Genomic DNA, 21838 nt, shown 5'->3' with positions numbered 1-21838 from the left:
TTTCTAATTAGTTGCAATGAAATCTCCATGTTGTTTTCTATTTAATGACGGCAACTTCGGAAAGCCAAAATATCTTTCTTCAACAATGTTGCTATAAAATGTTTTCTGTCTTTACTATACTCCAGCAGGCCGTGATATACGTCTGTCTTTTTTTTCCCCCAGTCTATAAATGCGAACTTAAATCAAACGGTAAGGTTATGTAATGATTTATTTTTCATTTAAATATTTTAACAATATTAGTTATATAACATATTGCAGTAATAACATCGGCATCTGGAATCTTGTTGATTTTTTCACGGCTTCCTTAATGCTACTTGTATCAGGAATGCAATAAGTTTCGTGGAGTAGTAGACTTTACTTAATTTTTTCAAATATTTAAAAACAATAGGCTAATTAACAGTGCAATTTAGGTGAAATTGCAGTGGTAAGTTTCCAATTTATAATTATTACTATGTTAAACGTCTCTAAAAATAATATGTTAAAAGCCTAAAGCAGTAAAATGAATGTCGCGCTTAAGCGGTAAGAAGAGGGATATTGTTATGTGTGTTACGTTGGGAATACTGAATGTGGTATTTCACACTTGCCGCGTATTGGTTCTGTGCGGAAAGCAAGCAAATACGCACGATCTCGCACAAAGTATGTTTACTGTTATGTTAAGTTTCCATCGTGAATGGTAGCACGACTTAAAAAGGTCACGGTAAGGTTAAAAGCCCATTCACAATGAAAACCAAATTGACATTAACATTACATTTAGACGTTTGCAAACTACAAACTTTCATCTTTATGCTTACGTGATTTGGAAACAATACACAAACGTAGTGCTGAAGTATACAATAGAATATGACAAAATAACGTCGTTGTTATGTTTCCATGGTTACCAAGTATCTTTGTGATTACCTTTTTGTTTCCATCGTGAATGATAGTGTGACTTTTTGATTTTACGGTAAAATTTACATTCTTAATTCGAAGCTTAAAATTTTTGGTTTATTTTACGACGCTTTATCAACTGCTACTGTTATCTAGAGTCTTAGTGAGATAAATGTGATAATTCCAGCGAAATGAGTCCAGAGTCCAGCGCCGAATGTTACCCAGCATTTTTTTTTAAGTGGGTTGAAGGAAATTCCTGGAAAAGCTCAAACATGTAACTTGACCAACCAGGATTTGAACCCGGGCCCTCTCGTTTCACGGTCAGACACGCTAAAGTTACTCCACAGCTGTGGACGCTTATGTTTTCATTGAATGAAGTGTAGTTAGTGTTAGAATCAATATGGTGCAAACCGCTACCATAGAAGTCGTGCTGCCTTCATGTCACCGAACCCCACTATGTGTTACACTTGAATATGGGGATTGAAATTAACTTCTACTAAGACCCGAAAACCTTGACAGACAACGATACACAGGGGCCAGGATGATTACCACAGACTACCGTCAAAGCTGGAAATATCCGAGTTGGTCACAATGAAACTTAGTGTTGTATGACTTTGTAGAAAGTTTCGCTTAATCTTTTTCCTCGCTCATCACTTTTTTTTATGTCTGCTACAAAAAAAAATAACGTGACTTCTAAAGTTGCTTCTCAGTATTCATCTTTAAAAGAATTCCACATTGGCTTACATTATTTTGTTTTAAGGGAAAAAAGAAACAGCTCTTGCTGCACGATGGAAGTTGGTATCTGTTTGCAAGTTACTTCCTGTGAAATCAATAGAAATAATTTATTCTATTGTTTGAAGTTTCGTTTCTCAGGCATAAAGCAACGTGTTTGGACTCATTGTTTTATTAACTGACAACCTGTGACAGCAAAACATCGGTAAAGAGTTCAGCAATCAGAATCTTAAATTTTAACACAGAAAAAATAGGTAGGCCTATGTTTGTGAAGAATGCAAAATTTTGTCATTTTCAAGACTTTATATCGAAACGGAATTGTCCCCGAACACGAGCTTTGCTTTTTCGGGGTACTTTTATGTATCGTTTTACAAACAAAGAAAACAAACAAACAAACAAAATGAATAAACTAAAATAAATAAATAAATACATAAATAAACAAATAAATACATAAATAATAAATAAATACATAAATAATAAATAAATGCATAAATAATAAATAAATACATAAATAAATAAATAACTAATACATAAATAATTAAATAAATACATAACTAAAATAATACATACATAAATAAATACATACTATAAATAAATAAGTACATAAATAAATAAGTACATAAATAAATAGATACGTAAATAAATAAATACATAAATAAATACATAAATAAATAATTAAATAAATAAATACATAAATATATAAGTAAATACATAAATGAATACATAAATATATAAGTAAAAACATAAATAAATACATAATAAATAAATAAATACATAAATAAGTAAATACATAAATAAATACATACATATTGTAAATAAATACATAAATAAATAATTAATTAAATAAATGAATAATTAAATAAATACATAAATATATAAGTACATACATAAATAAATACATAAATACATAAGTACATAAATAAATAAATAAATAAATAAATAAATAAATAAATAAATACATTTCTTCAACTCTCTATTGTTTGCGCAGGTCTTTTCTTGTAATTCTACCTCTTATCGTTACACCACTTAGGAACTGCAGGAATCTCTTTTGCAGCCGTTTATCTTTGGCTTCTCTTGGCGAAGGGTCCGATATTTACTACTGCAGAGGAGAGCTGGTTTCGAAGTTTCATGTTGTGAAATCTAATTTGGATGTCTTTCCTAATTTCTTTACCAAAATTACTTACCAAAATTTAATTTAATTTATTGTAGTATTTGAATATATTTTTCTCTATGTTTTTTCGATAAGTGTACTGTAAAATATGACTGACCAAATTTACAAAGTCCGTTATCTGTTCAATTATTTTATTGTCTGTCACTATTTTGACTCTTGAAAGTTTCTTTCCGATTATAACCCTTGATTTAATTTTATTTTCTGAAATTATAATGTTATATTGTGTAAGAATAGATTGAAATTTATAAACAGATCTCTTCATATAATCTTCATTCTGTACCATCAATAACAGGTCATCTGCAAATATTACTGTATATAAAATATTTATCAACTTTTATGCTTAGAGAGAGGATTTATTTTTTTTTTCGATCTATTTAATTATCTTGTCTAAATAGATAATAAATAGGAGTGAAGAGAATCCGCAGCCTTGTCTAAGTCCTTGATTAACTCCGTGGCTTTATCATTATCTGGTTTAATTTTGATGAATGTATTGGCATATTAACTTCTTATTGCATTTAATAAGTAATAGGGTTCTCGACAACTTCGTAAAATTTACTTCACTGTCAAAGGGAATGCTTTTCATTAGACATTATAATCAATAATGAAAAGATCTACTTTATATCGTCGACTTAAAAGGAAAACACATTAAATAAAAAATATTACCTCTGAGAAAAAGGTGTTTTGAAAGCTCTTGACAAAACTAAATCCTGGAAATATTATTTTTAGTAAATTGTTTCTCTTTACGTGTATTTAATTTTCCAATGCTAAGTTTATACACATATATTACGTACATTACATACGCCTTTTTCTCAGAAGTAATATTTTTTACTTAATGTGTTTTCTTATAAACTGACGATATGAAGGTGTTGTAAAAAAAATATTATTACAAGCGTAGACATCTCCAGTTGTACCAACTTACACAGAACCACGTGGAAGGACAGAAAGTGGAAAACATGTAAATACCACAGTCTAGTATATACAGTCATGAAGCTCAATACATAGTAAATATGCATACGTAGATAGTTGCTAACCACTAGGATCGCTAATATCGCCTCATTACAGACAATGCGAAATAGAACCGGCACAGTCTATTGTTCCTAGCACCCTCACAACTCAAGCTTCGTGATTGTATATACTTACTTACTTACTGGCTTTTAAGGAACCTGGAGGTTCTTTGTCGCCCTCACATAAGCTCGCCATTGATCCCTATCCTGAACAAGATTAATCCATTCTCTATCATCATATCCCATCTCCCTCAAATCCATTTTAATATTATATTCTCATCTACGTCTCGGCCTCCCTAAAGGTCTTTTTCCCTCCGGTCTCCCAACTAACACTCTATATGCATTTATGGATTCACCTATACGTGCTACATGTCCTGCCCATCTCAAACGTCTGGATTTAATGTTACTAATTATGCCAGGTGAAGAATACAATGCGTGCAGTTCTGTGTTGTGTAACTTTCTCCATTCTCCTGTATTTTCATCCCTTTTAGCCCCAAATATTTTCCTAAGCACCTTATTCTCAAACACCCTTAACCTATGTTCCTATCTCAAAGTGAGAGTCCAAGTTTCACAACCATAAAGAACAACCGGTAATATAACTGTTTTATAAGTTCTAACTTTCAGATTTTTTGACAGCAGACTGGATGATAAAAGCTTCTCAACCGAATAATAACAGGCATTTCCCATATTTATTCTGTGTTTAATTTCCTCCCGAGTATCATTTATAGTAAAGAGATATGTTGGGAAGTAAATCCCGAAAAGACAAAGTATATGATTATGTCTCGTGACGAGAATATTGTACGAAATGTAAATATAAAAATTGGACATTTATCTTTTGAAGAGGTGGAGAAGTTAAAATATCTTGGAGCAACAGTAACAAATATAAATGACTGTATATACTAGACTGTATAAATACTTAAAAAAAGCAACGTATTAAATTTTGCAATATCTTTTCTAAGTAAACGGAAAACGAATGACTGACTGTGATCTGCCCGGCTCACCACAGTGAACTTTGTAAGTAGATTGCTGCATGTCAAAATCAGTCTGCATTTTCCTTACTGCGGATTTTGAAGATGCGCATTTCTGTCAAAACCTGCACGTACACCACCCACAACATCGCATCCTTGTATTGAGAAAGTGAAAGCATATGGAACCCCTACGTCACACGAAACAGCTGCTTGACGTCACCGATCGCGAGGGAGTACAGAAGTGTTTGCGTCAGTCAAGCGAAGGTAATTGCAGCAAATTGTTTTACTCCTCAAGAAAGAGGCCGAGCCTCGCGGCCGCTGTCGAGCAGTGATTAACGACTACAACGATGTACAGCCTGCTTTTACAGGGATTAGGTTGTCTGTCCGTGTGCAGTGCTTTCTACTGAACTACGGAATGCATTTCGTTCTATTTTCTATGTTCTCAGTCTATTGTCAGGAAGGAATATGGCATATAGTAACACCTGGGTTATGAAATGGCAACATATAAATGAGAACATCCATCAGGATCTCCATTGACGAAATTAAATTGTTTGGTAACGACCGCTAGATGGAAGTACTGCTACAAGTTATTACCACAGTCTAGGAAGGCGTCTGAAGGCGGCGGAATTAGAAGAGCGGACATCGTGGCTCTAGACAAGACTAATAGTAAAGGCTTTATACTGGACCCAACTGTTAGATTTGAGATGAGCCAGACCCAACCATCCGAGGTCAACAAAGAAAAATAACAAATTTATGAGCCTACTATTCCGTATTTTCGAGAAAAATATCAGATGGAAGGCACCTGGGAAGTACATGGTTTAATGATCGGAGCGAGGGGCACCATCCCACGATCAACTGTAAACACTATCAAAACATTTGGAATCCATGACATCATTCCAAAAATAATTACTTCAACCATTAAAGGGTCTGTGGCAATTCTGAAAAATCATTTATACGGAATATCATAATACCCCCCCCCCCTTTTCTATTCGTTAGTGTGTGATTGTTACAAATATATGTACAAATTTATTATTTCTTAAACTTAAGCTCCTAGTTCACATTTAAATTTGGCTCATCTATCTTACTGTAATCATTACTATTCTTATATGTGTGTTATTCTGTGTTTTTGGCAACCCAGGATGCCTGGGCAGACTATTTCTTGAAATAAATTATATATACAGTCACGAAGCTCAATACGTAGTAAATATGCATCCCTAGATAGTTGCTAACCACTAGGATCGCTACTATCGCCTCATTACAGACAATGCGAAATAGTACCGGCACAGTTTATTGTTCCTAGCACCCTCACAACTCAAGCTTCGTGACTATATACTAGACTGCTATTACTCCATGCAATTCCATCAGGGTTATAACATGACTTCTTTTTCAGTCGCTAGATGGCAGCATAGTGAAATTCTTAAAGGTTGCTGTCTTAAAAGAGTATTAGACTGATCAATCTATTATATGAGCCGTTGAGAGCAGAAGTGGTATAAGTCAAAAATGGATAATGAGTGTTAAAGTAAACATTCTTTAAAATACAGCGCAAAGTAGCAATTAATATTCAATTATTTAAACTATTAGTAGTCAGTGGATAGCAAGAAGGACAAATTAATTGCTACTTTGCGCTGTATTTTACAGAATTTTTTACTTTAAACCTCACTACCCAATTTTGACTTAGGGGAGAGTCGGGTAGTATCGGACATCGGGTAATATCGGACAGTGCGTTTCTTTCATCTACCACCATATGGTAGGCCTAGTACCTGAATGACATGGTTACGTTTCTCTATGCGACATCACAGAAACGTAACCATGTCAATCAGGTACTATCATCGTGTGGTAGATGAAAGAAACTCACTGTCCGATATTACCCGATGTCGGATACTACCCGGCTCTCCCCTACACCACTTCTGCTCTGAACGATTCATATGTCACCAGCAGGGCAAGGGATTTTGAGTACTACAAAGTAATGGTGAAATATTGTATACATAACCAAAGTTGTTGTGAACTTGAACAGATCTACTGCACTGATCAAGCAGGAGTACAGTTCAATCAAAGAAAATTACACGCAACTTGTTGCGAAATTATTTCAGAACCTGCACAGTATTTGCGCCGCCAGAGTATAAACAGTGCAGTTGTGTTCAAGTGTGTCAGTCAGCAGTTCCTGCACATTTCTTGCAGAGATATGCCGAAAAATATAACAAGTACAGTATATACAAAGTTAAGAGCACACGTATTTCAGAATTTGATGGTGTGTTTATTATTTAAAACAATAAACAATTCTGCAAATTTTATAAACGTTATGTGCCAGGTTCTAGGAATTTAACGTAAAGCGCCATATAAGTACTATTAAACACAAAAGTGGTTATGATGACGAATTGGATTCTGACACTCCAGTTACACTGCCTCGGCCGCTGCGCGACCCGCCAATTCGTGCCTTAAATTCCCCTCCCCCTCCCTGCGTATCGCTAGATGATGTCACCCGCTTCAACTCAAGGTTATGGTGGATACATTGGTTCTTCGTCGTCAGTCACCCTGTACTTCATTGGAATTTGTCGTGTAGTATAGAAATAAAATTATAGGCGCGACAAAACTCGTCTGAAAATGTGTCGGTCGACGTTCTGGAATCGCATCCTAGTACTGGATCGAACATACACACATATTCACGTCAACACAGTGGATACAGCACATTTAGTGAAGTTTCAGATGTGTTATCGAACACATATCCTAACGACGTCATTGAAAATGTACATTTAAGTGACATGCCTAATTTCAAGAATGCTGCAACTGTGTCAGCCAATTTGGAACGCAGTTTTTCCATGTGTACGCCTAAATTTTTTTCTTCCATGTAACAGGGTGTCGTTATAAATGTTATGTTTTATTTAACGACGCTCGCAACTGCCGAGGTTATATCAGCGTCGCCGGATGTGCCGGAGTTTTGTCCCGCAGGAGTTCTTTTACATGCCAGTAAATCTACTGACATGAGCCTGTCACATTTAAAAACACTTAAATGCCATCGAACTGGACCGGGATTGAACCCGCAATCTTGGGCATAAAAGGCCAGCGCTATACCAACTCGCCAACCAGGTCGGCTCAGAGTGTCGTTCTCAATGGAAAAATTTGAAAATGATATTCACTGTGTACTATAAAAAAATCACCCAAAGACTACAATGTTTATGTTTGTTAATATTTAATGTGTAATATTGTAACATTTGCGATGTCGAGAAAGTATAGGCCTATGTATCTCTGTCTCTCTCTTCTTTTTTTTTTTTTTTGAAGGGCATCAGTCAATTGATGTGCATTTTGGGAAACCAACAAAATGCCATATTAAGACGTTTAAAAATAATTTGTATTTTTTCTGATTGTTAATATTGCACCTATATGATATTTTGAGAAGAGCTTTTAATATAGTAATGATTTACTTTTTTAAGAATTTCCTTACTAGCGGCGTGGTAGAAGGCTGGCCTCCCATTCGGGAGGTCCGGGGTTCGATCCCAGGGGCCGGCAATCCTAACTGAGGTTTTTCATGGTTTCCTCAGTTATTTCCAGGCAAATGCCAAGATTGTACCTCTTGAAAGTCCGGCCATGGACGGCGATCCTTCCCTTAATCCTTTCATATGTGTGAGTGAATGCTGTGTAATGTCTTAAATGTTTGTGTTGTATCGGAGGTGGCCCTGGCATAGAGCTGATCCCTCATCCGGGGAGGCCCTCCATGTCCTTGTGTGGTAAAAAAAGTATGTATGTGATCCATAGATTAATTCCTCTCCCGACAGGTCGCGGCCCTGTAAGGCCCGGGTGGCGTGGGTCGTGTAAAAAAACCTAAAAGGGAGAGGTTAAACTGAGGGGAAGAAGAAGAAGAAGAAGAAGAATTTCCTTAATTTTCACACCATGGAAATTAGTGACATATCCTTAAAAAAAACAAACAAACAAAACAAACAAATTGATTCAACTAATTAGTTCGAAATGAAATGTATATTATAATAGGACAATGGTATTTCTTTACACTATGTAATACTTACTTACTTACAAATGGCTTTTAAGGAACCCGAAGGTTCATTGCCGCCCTCACATAAGCCAGCGGTCCCTATCCTGTGCAAGATTAATCCAGTCTCTATCATCATACCCCACCTCCCTCAAATCCATTTTAATATTATCCTCCCATCTACGTCTCGGCCTCCCTAAAGGTCTTTTTCCCTCCGGTCTCCCAACTAACACTCTATATGCATTTCTGGATTCGCCCATACGTGCTACATGCCCTGCCCATCTCAAACGTCTGGATTTAATGTTCCTAATTATGTCAGGTGAAGAATACAATGCGTGCAGTTCTGTGTTGTGTAACTTTCTCCATTCTCCTGTAACTTCATCCCGCTTAGCCCCAAATATTTTCCTAAGCACCTTATTCTCAAACACCCTGAACCTATGTTCCTCTCTCAGAGTGAGAGTCCAAGTTTCACAACCATAAAGAAGAACCGGTAATATAACTGTTTTATAAATTCTAACTTTCAGATTTTTGGACAGCAGACTGGATGATAAGAGCTTCTCAACTGAATAATAACATGCATTTCCCATATTTATTCTGCGTTTAATTTCCTCCCGAATGTCATTTATATTTGTTACTGTTGCTCCAAGATATTTGAATTTTTCCACCTCTTCGAAGGATAAATCTCCAATTTTTATATTTCCATGTCGTACAATATTCTCGTCACGAGACATAATCATATACTTTGTCTTTTCGGGATTTCCTTCCAAACCGATCGCTCTACTTGCTTCAAGTAAAATTTCCGTGTTTTCCCTAATCGTTTGTGTATTTTCTCCTAACATATTCACGTCATCCGTATAGACAAGAAGCTGATGTATCCCTTTCAATTCCAAATCCTGCCTGTTATCCTGAACTTTCCTAATGGCATATTCTAGAGCGAAGTTAAAAAGTAAAGGTGATAGTGCATCTCCCTGCTTTAGCCCACAGTGAATTGGAAAAGCATCAGATAGAAACTGACCTACACGGACTCTGCTGTATGTTTCACAGTGTAATACATTAATTTATTCTCAAATAAATGTGATACATTGCGTGTAATTTTCGATGACTGCACTGTACTTCTCCTTTGTCAATGCAGTAGCTCGGTTCCAGTTCACTAAACCTTGGGATATACTCGTATATACGACGTTTCACCATTACCTTATAGTGCTCCAAATCTCTTGCACTGGTGATCAGGGTGAATCCATAGCTTGCAAGTCTTGTAGCTGCTATTAGATTAGATTAGATTAGATTTATTTATTTAACCTGGTAGAGATAAGGCCGTCAGGCCTTCTTTGCCCCTCTACCAGGGGATTACAACTATAACATGAACAATAAGATTACAATTAATATTAAATTTACAATTACAATTACAATAAAAATTAAAGTACGACAAGAATACCTGATTAATGAAAGCTAGACATTTTATCATAGAAGTTAAGAACAAAGAATATTTTTGTATTTACTAAATTACAAATTAAACCTACAATAACAAAATGCTATAGTGATGAAATTACCGGATATTGAGATATTTTGTGGTAGATTAAAATAACTATTTACAAGAAACCATGTCTGAACGAGTCTCAATTACTGACCAAGTGCCTAGTAAGTTTGCGTTTGAATTGAATTTTATTTCGACAGTCCCTGATGCTAGCAGGTAACGAATTCCAGAGTCTTGGCAGGGCTATTGTGAAAGAGGAGGAGTATGAGGAGGTGCGATGGGATGGTATTGTTAGTATTGTTTCATGGCGAGAGCGTGTGTTCAGATTGTGGTGGGAAGAAAGGTAAGTGAAGCGAGACGACAGGTACGAAGGAATAGAAGAGTTCAAGATTTCGAAGAGAAAGAGAAGTGAATGTAAATTTCTTTTCTTATCTAGTTTAAGCCAACCTATTGCTTCCAGGGATGGGGTAATATGATCATATTTACGAACATTGCTTACAAAACGTACACACAAATTATGAGCACGTTGAAGTTTCATTTTGTTGTCGCTGGAAAGGTCAGTCAGTAAAATGTCAGCATAGTCAAAATAGGGAAATACAAGGGTCTGCACAAGGGACTTTTTTAAGCAAGAGGGAAGATGAACATTTATCCTTTTTAGCACACGAATAATAGAATATACTTTTCTGCAGGTTTCTGTGATTTGCATGTCCCAGTTGAGATTATTATCCATGTGAATGCCAAGATTTTTTACCGAAGAACTGAAAGGGATATGCACTGTACTTACTTTAACGGGGGAAATGTCGAGGTGCTTTACAGCGTCGGTTTGCCGTTTGTGTCCTAATATGATTGCTTGTGTCTTTCCAGGATCGATATTAAGATGGAATTTCTTTGTCCATGTCACAATCGAGTCAATGTCTTCGTTCAATTTATCTATAGCGTCATTTATTCGATCTAAGCGGGAAGAGATGTAGCATTGAAGGTCGTCAGCATACAAGTGATAGTTACAATGCCTTACATGAGATGTAATATCACGGACATATATTGTGAACAACAATGGTCCGAGTACCGAACCCTGTGGTACACCTGATGTTATGTTAAGCCAGGAAGAGCTTCGATTCCCGGATACAACACATTGTTGTCTTTCCCGTAAGTAGGATTCGAACCAACTCACAGCAGTCTCTGACAAATGCAGATTTCTCAATTTATGGGTGAGCAGGTCGAAATTTACAGAGTTGAAAGCTTTGCTAAGGTCAAGAAGTGTTAGTATTGTTACTTTATTAGAGTCGATTGCTTCACGAATGTCTTCTATCACTTTAAGTAGAGCAGTGCTTGTGTTGTGTCCAGCTCTGAAACCTGACTGATACTTGTCGAATAGTTTGTGTTCGTTCATGTAGTTAGTAATTTGTCTGTGTACGATTCTTTCCAGTGCTTTTGATATGGCTGGCAGGAGCAGGATATGGCTATTCCCTTCTTCCAAGGAAAAATCAGCTGGGTATATTTTTAAATTGTCATAATCCTGACTAATCCTGCAATGAATATAAAAACTTACTTAAATATGATGAAAGAGTGATGGAACGGAGAAAAATTCTCTCCGGGATTTGAACCCGGGTTTTCAGCTCTACGTGCTGATGCTTTATCCACTAAGCCACGCCGGATACAACCCCGACGCAGGTTAGAATCGTCTCAGATTAAGCTCCATCTCTTGGGTTCCCTCTAGTGGCCGCCCTCTGCACTACGTCATAGATGTCTATGAACGCAGGACCGAAGTCCACACATGTGTTGAGGTGCACTCGAATGAGTGACTGGTTGGCCGGGATCCGACGGTATAGGCGCCGTCTTAAATCACAAAGTGATTTATTACGCATATCATATATATTTTGAGACGATTCTAACCGGCGTCGGGGTTGTATCCGGCGTGGCTTAGTGGATAAAGCATCAGCACGTAGAGCTGAAAACCCGGGTTCAAATCCCGGCGCCGGAGAGAATTTTTCTCCGTTCCATCACTCTTTCATCATATGATAACGCAGAATATCTGCATGGAAATATCATATGTACTTCGGTACATCAAAATATATAAAAATATATATTACTTCAATATGTTATCTTTAAGAGATAATGTCTTATTTCAGATTGTGTAAAAATATTTGTCTCAAAACTTTAGTTGGGAAGAAGTTCTGCCAACTTAATTGCTGAGCTGTTATTTTCCTGTCTGTCATAATCGTGGCATGTGACTACCAGGACAACGGCTAATTTGCTACAAATATATGTTTTAGGGCGATTTCAGCAAGCTTCTTTCAGTGTAATTTTTACGTAAAGTCTTTTTAAGGAACAATGCATTTCGCTCGCTACATATTAATGCTAAAATGATCAGTTTTATACTGCGACCTTGCAATTGCATTTACCATGAACTATGGGTACGTAGTACCGCTGTTTGTCATTTACAAGTAAGTGGATTTACTTGTCCTGCAAATATGGGACACAGTTTCAGTTCCTATACGACTGTGACACATACTCATAAAATCGCACACAGGTGCACTGAATTTGACTCAGTACCTTCCGAAAATGCTATAGGAAACGAAAGAAAGGGCCAATTGTTTAAATTCCTAGTCACCTTGCTGTGTTATAGCTGACAGATGTTAGCTAGGCAATTTTCTTGCGACGATCTGAACATTCAAAGGCCAGCAAAAGCGGGCAAAAGGCAGTAAAAACAAAAGACAGCAGTTTCCTACGCTTTATGACTCCGATCGTCATATTTTTTAGTGTTATTACGCCAGCTGACTGCAGACTGGAGCGAAATGGTCTAACAACTAACTAGGTCTTTACAAAGAGTTAAAAACTTGAGGAGAGTTGATGCGAACAATTGCAGTTTTGATCTCGGCGAAATGAACTACAGCACAGCGTTTATTAACTTGCCGTCACGATCAAGAGGAATTTGTAATGGAGGGCGAAAGGGAGATAAATACTTTCGCGCTATTATCACAATTGTAATAACCAGGCTAATCTAACTTTTTTATGATTTTAATATATAAAATAATGGCAAAACTGCATAAATGAGAAGACTAACACAAGGAAACAAATGAACGTGCTGAACGACCTGGGATGCCGGTTACCTAGGAGACATAAAACGATTCCAGGCCAAGATAATAATTAAAGCAATAACTAGTGGCTTGTACAGCAAATGCTGCTGCAAACTAAGTTCGTTAGACGTTAAAATAACAATTTTTCAGATTTATTTTCAATGAAGAATATTTGACATTTTGAAAGCTACTTGATTCCATAATAATGACACGTACTCCCTCTGAATGGTTATTTTATGCCAAATACTTTTTCTTGAACCTATCCACCTTCAGTTTTTGAGTTTCAACGCGAAAACGCAAGTAACAATGTTAGGACGATAGCAATAGCTATTTCAGGTCATTGTGAATTTTATTGTAGGTGAAAGTTAAAAAAGTCAGATTTGCTAAGCTTTCGAATAATAGCATCTTGGTATAGCTGCTGCATGTAGAACTTGAAATGTAGAGCGTAAAATAATTTTATCCTGCTAAGAGATCTTGGTGAAATGATCTGGAGATTACAAAATTTTCTAGGCCTCTTATTTTATCAGTAAGTAATACCTTTTGGTCTTTCCTTAGGAACTACATTTTTTGCGCTCTCTCGAGCCAATACTGAAGACAATTACACCGCCATTAAGTATATGAAAATTACCCCAACCCCACTTGATTAATAAGTATAAAAATATTTTATTTTTAATAACAATACTAGGTCTATTATTGTAGTTATATATAGCCGCCACTCAGTAAATTATAGAAATGAAGATCTAAATTAAGATATTCTTTACATCTACTTACATAACCTCAAAACGTTTCACTTTCATGTCATCGATATAGCATTAATATTATGTATAATTAATGAAAAATATATGCATCATGACATTAACTACAATAATATTTAATTTCTAATGATAATAATGTCATCAAACCACCTCAACTTTTGTAGATTTGAATATCCTATACACAGCTGTACTCACAAAATTATACACTGCAGAATCAGACCTATAAATTATTTTTAGTAAGTCTCGAAGTTTTTAATAACCAATTGAATTTGAGCTCTAAATATGTCGGCAATCCTGCAGGTCATGGCCTTCGTGTAATAGTCTATTGTTTATTGTAGTGTGTGTTTTGTTTTATTCTGAAATTCAATAAAATTTGTTCTCAAAACTGTCGACATATTTGGAAAATAGGGAAATTATGTACGAAAACTAACGTTTCACTGAAAGTTACTATTTTTATGAAAATCCTTGGATGCCAAGCTTCAAAATGACGGGTCATTCATTAAAATCAGTTTAGTCGTTTTCCCGTAATTTCCATTACCAGTTAAAATTATATATATAGATATTAGGGATATTCTGAAGCTTAATAAGTTAAACATCTGGTAGATATAACTGTCACTTGTAAAATTAAGGACTGTATGGTAGTACGGAAAAAGGAACGGGCTTGCATAGTAGATAACTGGACAGGTTTCTAAAACTCGCATTTAGCTTACAACAGTGATCTAGTATTTTATAAGTATTTTAATTTGAGTATTTAGGCACATAATATGAGCTAATAATTGAAGACGTAAGGAAGTATCCACGGTTGTGAGTCAAAGCCCTAGAAGAATACTGGAATCAGAATATGAGGCAAAATGCTGGACGAAGATTTAATTTTCGTATATTGTATTAGGATTTTAGGGTAATGATAAGCAGAGACATAGCCGGAATAAATTTTTCCTAAGCAAGAATAATGAAAACATCAGAAAAAAGATGCACGAGGGTCAGAAACAAGATGCGCGAGGGTCAATCAAGAAGTTTCCGGACTTTCCTGAATGTAGGCAACAAGCAGGACATACGAAATGGTGAAGTTTTCTAGAACCAGGGAAACGCCTGGAATCTATACTAAATGCATCACATGAAAGGCAAAGAAGAAGACTAGCCATAAGGTGTGTATGAAGAGATTCCAGAAAAAATCGGAATAGGTCCTTGACATGTTTGCACAAAATCACGTGTAGCTCAGTTCTTAAAGACAATCTGATGCTGTTTCATGGACTGACTCAACAGGTAAATTCATAACATTCCCTGACGACTCCAGAATTGTTTTTGTCTTCAAAAATTTTGTGTGAAGGACTTACATTTCATGATAAAGAAAAGTGCTTAACTTATGGATTTTTAAATTTGAGAATTGGTTCACGAGATAAAAATTTTCTCACAAATTTTATTTTTTGCTTGACTATTTCGTTTATATGACGTCATTCCATTTTCGGCCAATGAAGTGTAAACGAAATTTTTAACTCCAACCAATCACAGTCATACATAGCGATAATTTCTGCAGCTCGATTTATCACCATCAATTTATCGCATGGTTGTTCTTTTGTTTAATCAGTGTCGCCAACTGTTTCCACGTAAATCGATGAGCATGAATCCATTGTACTAAATAAAGTGCGAAATCCTACTTCCACATCTACATCTTCATCTTCTAATTCCATGTCTATTGTATCTAAAGAAAATGACACTCCTTCATAACAGTTGTTCATTTAATTAATGTATTAATCAGGTTATTTGTAATTATACTATAAAATGCTTAAATTAAATTATGATTTCAGCAGATAATGAAAAACGTATTTCTGTTATAATGACAAGAGAAAAGCGCAGTGCACGTAATTAACATTGTTAAACCTGTATTTCGCTTTTCTCAATTGGCATTACTGAATAACATTCAATTTCTTTATTGCAGTAATCGATATTCATCTATTTCGACTCCACAATGTCTGAATAGGTTAAGTATTCATAAATGAACAATTATTAACGTTTTGTAAGCGAATTTTAGGGTTATATTATTTAACTTTTTTTATTTTATTCACGAAATAGTCCTAATAAATCTCAGACTTCGAGTGACATTACTATAGACAATTTTCTTTAATTTTTAGACGTTAAAAATTCGTATCATGAAAAGTTTTCAGTCAAGAGCCGATTCCATGCACAGCTTTGTGTATTGCAGTATGGTGAATCTTCTTGCAAAGTTTCATGTAAATCGGAGCAAATAGAAGCCGCTGAGATCTTTATTATTGACCGAAAAAGTAGTTTTGAGGAAACATCATTTTTAGTGAGTGTAGTAGGTTCAGAAGACCTGGGTGTAGCATTTTAAAAATGGTCGCGAGATCTTTAAAGGTAGTAATCGGGGGCTACATATAGGACAGATTGTTAAACAAATGTATAAGGTAATTATTTATGTGAAAAAAACACAAATATTTATTTTTACTATTTTTGTCAAAAACCCAGTGCTAATGTCCCTTAGGAGCGTTGCAACTGTCTGCATTTTGGATTAGGCATCAGCGAACACGGACAATGTTTATGAACTCGCGATTCGCTTGAGAGAGTGACTGCATTACAATTTCTAAACATTCGGAAGAGCTCAGTGATATGTCCAGTTAGGCTATACGCCACTGCTCCGAGCAGTGGCGGTTCCTCGGGGGAGGGAAGGGAGGAACGTCCTCCTCACATTTTTCTTCTTTTGAAAATATATGTCAAATAAAGTATGTCTCTTCAAATTCGAGGATGATTCGATAATTTTTAAGTTCACAGCTATAAGAAAACCTCGGTTGATCGAGTTTTAAACCACGCGCACTCATGTGCTGCTAGAAAACTGTGAGAAGGATGCGAGATTGTTTGTGTGGAGGAAAGTCAATCCATTCCTCCTCTACTGCAGTTAACACACATAGACAACAGCGCGCTAGCGGCCAGAGAAAGAAGCAGAGTTTTAAAGCAAGTAAATGAACGGATAGGGAGGAGATCCTCCTCTGAATCAGCGCATGGGCGGGAAATATAGAAACCGACTGGTCGTGCAGCAAGCTCGCTACCGCTGCCATCTAACGATGCTGCATTCAACCAGGCTATAACACATCTAGGAGGAGAGACAACAAAAACAGTTTTAACAACGCTATGAAAAACACCATGTAAACTTTTTTTTTTAAAATTATAAATCAAAAGTATTAGTCATTGCCCTTTATATAGGCTACTATTCATGGTTTGAAACTTTCAAGGATATTTGAAAGTTAAAGTCGGGTTTATATAAAACAAAGGGGAAGTAGTTTTACGTTAGTATCGCAGATCTTTTGGCCCCTGAAATTCACTTCCATTCATTGTGTACTAGACAGGACAACAGCAAAGTTGTCAGTTTTGTACAAATATATTTGAAATTGAAAGTAGGTACTCCAAACTGCATTATTTTTAACGTAAAAAATTAATCGGCCACCGACAGCTTTGAACAATAATGATAGTATAACTTTACAAGAACTGACATTCTTCAAAAGCATGTGATGTTGAACTTGTGGCAACACAGACCACGTGGGTGGGTGCAGTGTTCTCGCTTTTCTCAGATTATTTCTCATTCCCATTTCCGTAAAACGGTTCGATTACGTGTTAGTAGCTGGTCTCTCCCAACATGAAAAATGTGCATGAAAAATGCTGCGAGATTGTGAATTTCCTTGTAATTTTAATTTGTGCAATTTCAACAATGAATGGAAGTAAAAACATATTATATTTTGGAAAATTTAGGAAACGCAGTTCACAAGAACAGATTATTGCTATACAGAAGGGAAGGCCAATCCCAACACTACCTGGTCTTACATGTATGCATATAGGCTAATTTATAGCATGTTTCATTCAAGAAGGTGTCATTTCGTGCTGTTAACTTCTTTCCTCCTCTTAAGAAATACGCAGGAGCCGCCACTGGCTCCGAGCAAGGTGCGCCGAAACCACCACTGAATCAGACTTGCAATCGATCCCCGTCGCATTCCTATCTGAGAGGTGGGAGCTAACCTGTACGATAGAGATCGTGTCGTCCATGGTTCTTCTGTTTTCTGCCGTCACATCAAAGGTTTAGCGTGCCCAAGATGACACGGACGCATATCATTTGTGTCAGTGTTCAGTGGACCTGGCGAAACGGAGTACATCTGTTGAACTATATAGAACAAAATAAGTTTTGCGTATTGAAAAGTATGACAGATATTTGAACAACATTTGGAGGAATGATGTTCGAGTGAGTTGGCGTCCGAACTCGATACAGCGGACTAGGAGTGCCGCACAGTATGACGTCACGCCTTGCTTTCTTCGCTCTGAAGAGTTTCGGCGTAGCTCAGTGGTCAAAGCGCTTGGTACGTAGAAACAAGGACCCGGGTTCGATCCCCGGCGCCGGAGCGAATTTTTCGCCGGCCCGGATGGCTCAAGCGGTAGGGGCACGGCATGTCTCTATCAATTGGTCCGAAGGGTTGTGGGTTCGAGTCCCGCCTCGGGCATGGGTGTTGTGTTTGTATTAGTGTAAGTAAAACAAAGCAAACAAATGAAAACGAAAACAGAAAACAAAGATAACTTTGGTAAATGGCCTCTGGCCGGTCTAAATTATAAAAAAAAAAGAAAGAAAGCGAATGTAAACAAAATGATGCAGTGTAACGGTGGCTTGCTCTTAACTGCATCACATTCTATAGTCCCGTCGCTGTTGTTTCCGGCAGCCAATCACGTTGCAGGTCGGCTACATTTAAACGTGTGTGTCTTGTGATTCGCTCCTGATAACGCTATGCATTTCCTAAGGCTCGATAAATATTTAATATAATCGCCCGCCATTTTGGCTCTTTCGTTGGCGTTCGCAGAAAGACACGAAGACGTTATTTGCCGCTCAATTATTTGCTGAATTACAGTGTGTTTGATTTATTATCATAGGAGCTACGACATGATAATGTTTAACGTGTGGCAATTAGATTCCTCGTATGGTAGCTCGGCAACGAAAGAACAAAAATGGCGAACGATACTACCTACCTAGACTTTATAGAGCCTTCACTTCCTAAGACGTAAGCAAAGAGGAGCAGCCACGCCGGGAGTAACAGCGTCGCGACTATAATTTCTACTTTTGGTCATCTGACTGATATATATTACAAGATCTAACTATACAGGGTGGTTCAGGAACTCTGCGCCTAACTCGGAGGGATAGATAGATATCGTATATAGGGCCATTTTTTCAGACAACCAATTTTCTCCTAGATGTGTCGTTTTGGAGGTATGCAGCCCTGTAGGCCTACATCTCACGTGACGATATATTTTAGAGGAAGAACAATATTATTTGTATTACTGTCCTGCAATATTCGAACATAAGTACCAGACGTCCGGACTTCGAAGAACATTTCCTGCTTTCTAAGAGCGTGCCCTGCGTCTGGCCAAGCATTGCAGAAAACTGTACATTGTCCTGCTTTTAATGCTACTGGATATAGAAATACAAATTTTCGCGCGATGTACGTTATGACGTAAGTGGAATAATTAAAATGTTTCCAGTGGATGAAGTTGAAAAATATTCACACTATTAAGTTTCATAAACTTCATCCATGTCTATAATACCTGCAAAGTAAACAAGTGGACATTCAAGATTCTAAACAGTTTGACCAGTTCTGCGATCTCAAACAGTACTTTACGGAGTGAACCTAACTGGTGAAGAGTATTATTATCCCTTAGACAGATAATAAACTAAGTTCTTAAGAAGCACTAAGTCCTGAATTGAACTCCGACCTTCTTCAGATCTGTGGAGAGAGCATTTTCTCTCATAAAGGATAAGCCGTTTTAGTGTGGAGTCCATCAGAGGAATTGTGTTTAGTTGAAACGGAGCTTTCGGGCTGCATGCTAAGGAATTGTGTTTGTGAAATATAATTTAAGACATCTCTCTTGTATGGACTTTCATCGTTATTTACTGCATGATAAGGAAAAAGTGATTGCTTAAACAAATTGATTATCAGAGAAGTGCCAGCAACCAACTAATGAAAAAGGTAAATTTATAATCTACATATTATTACTAATAGTCTTGTATCAATACACCAATTTCAACAATTCATATTCTTATCAGAATTATTCAAAATTAGTGTTACATTTTTATGTCCTGCTTTTTTGTAGAAAATTTTTCTTTTTCAGGAAAAATGTCTTGCTTTTCATTTTTTACATCTAGAATTTATAAAACAGTTAAATTACCAGTTGTTATGTATAGTTGTGAAACTTGCACTCTCACTTTGAGTGAGGAACAGAGATTAAGGGTAAATCTGGCTTTCAGGTAGTAGCTCCCTGTAAAGCAGGTTTGAATAATTTCAAGGAAAAATTGTTCCGGAGCCGGGTATCGATCCCGGGACCCTTCGCTTAGCGCGCGAACGCTCTACCAACTGAGCTACCCCAGGAACCATACACGACACCGTCAAAATTTTTCCTTTGCATCCACACAACTCAAGTGAGCTGACAAAACGCCAGAACTCAACTATGAGTGCACACAATACTATGTGACTTAAATTGTGGTTTTCTGTTGATTAAGAGATTAAGGGTGTTTGAGAATAAGGTTCTTAGGAAGATATTTGGGGCTAAGAGGGATGAAGTTACAGGAGAATGGAGAAAGTTACACAACACAGAACTGCACGCATTGTATTCTTCACCTGACATAATTGGGAATATTAAATCCAGACGTTTGAGATGGGCAGGGCATGTAGCACGTATGGACGAATCCAGAAATGCATATAGAGTGTTAGTTGGGAGGCAGGAGGGAAGAGATCTTTGGGGAGGCAGAGACGTAGATGGGAGGATAATATTAAAATTGATTTGGGGGAGGTGGGATATAATGATAGTAGAGACTGGATTAATCTTGCACAGCATAGGGACCGATGGCGGGCTTATGTGAGGACGGCAATGAACCTCCGGGTTCCTTAAAAGCTATTTGTAAGTAAGTAAGTAAGTAAGTAAGTAAGTACGAGGGGGATCCAGGAAATAACGACCGTTTTGTTGTAGTAATTAAAAAATATATATATTTATTTGAAAAAACAAAGTCTGTTACATAACTGAAGCTTCCTTTACTCCTCTACATAATCACCACCTACATTTAAACATTTGTCGTATCTGTTCACTAGCTTTAGAATTCCCGTGTTATACTCCTCTGCCGCCAGTTCATTAAGCCAGGTGTTCACTGTCTTCTTCAACTCTTCATCACTTCCAAAACGCGTACCACCCAGAAAGTCTTTCAGCAATTCGTCGAGTGATGTGCGCCTGTCTTGCAAGATTCTGTCGTTCACTTTAGTCTTCAGGTCTTCTGTGATGAGTGATGGGCGTCCGGGTCGAGTTTCATCGTGGACATGTTCGCCTATTGTTGAACATTTCGCACCATTTTCTCACATTTCTTTCATTCATTACAGTATCACCATACACTTCTTTCAATTGCCGGTAAATTTCTGCAGGTTTCAAATGTCGGGCATTCAAAAATCGAATCACACTCCTCACCTCACAGTCGGTGGGATTATCAATCACGTCGTTCATTTTGAAGTAACACAAAATGCACAATGGCGACTTGTTGCAACCAGTACTCACAACATTATGAGAACACATGTTAAGGAAGCCAGTTAACCTTCAAACAAGGAAGGGGAGTCAGCTGCGCGGCGGGTATGCGCGAACGGGCGTTATTTCCTGGATCCCCTCGCATTTAAGTTCATATCTCCTTAATCTGTCTTTGCAGATCCCAAGTTCTCTGTCTCAAAATGTTCAGTAGAGCTTCCCCTATTTCGCGTGTAATTTTTGAACACGTTCGCTGCAACACTCTGTAT

General features: G+C 36.9%; 1 protein-coding gene and 1 non-coding gene across 2 annotated transcripts in view; both read right to left on the bottom strand.

Annotated features, from left to right (window-relative positions):
• LOC138695114 (glycine receptor subunit alpha-3-like) overlaps window positions 1–21838 on the bottom strand; it is a 599107-nt gene that overhangs the window by 163418 nt on the left and 413851 nt on the right. The gene's annotated exons all lie outside the window — the stretch shown is intronic.
• Window positions 20362–20435, bottom strand: TRNAS-GCU (transfer RNA serine (anticodon GCU)). Its single transcript has one exon. It is a non-coding gene; the product is annotated as a tRNA-Ser (tRNA).

This window comes from Periplaneta americana, chromosome 2 (genome assembly GCF_040183065.1).
Source record: "Periplaneta americana isolate PAMFEO1 chromosome 2, P.americana_PAMFEO1_priV1, whole genome shotgun sequence".
Lineage (NCBI taxonomy): Eukaryota > Metazoa > Arthropoda > Insecta > Blattodea > Blattidae > Periplaneta > Periplaneta americana.
The sequence above is the reverse complement of the archived record's forward strand: the minus strand, read 5'-3'. Positions and strand labels throughout refer to the sequence as shown.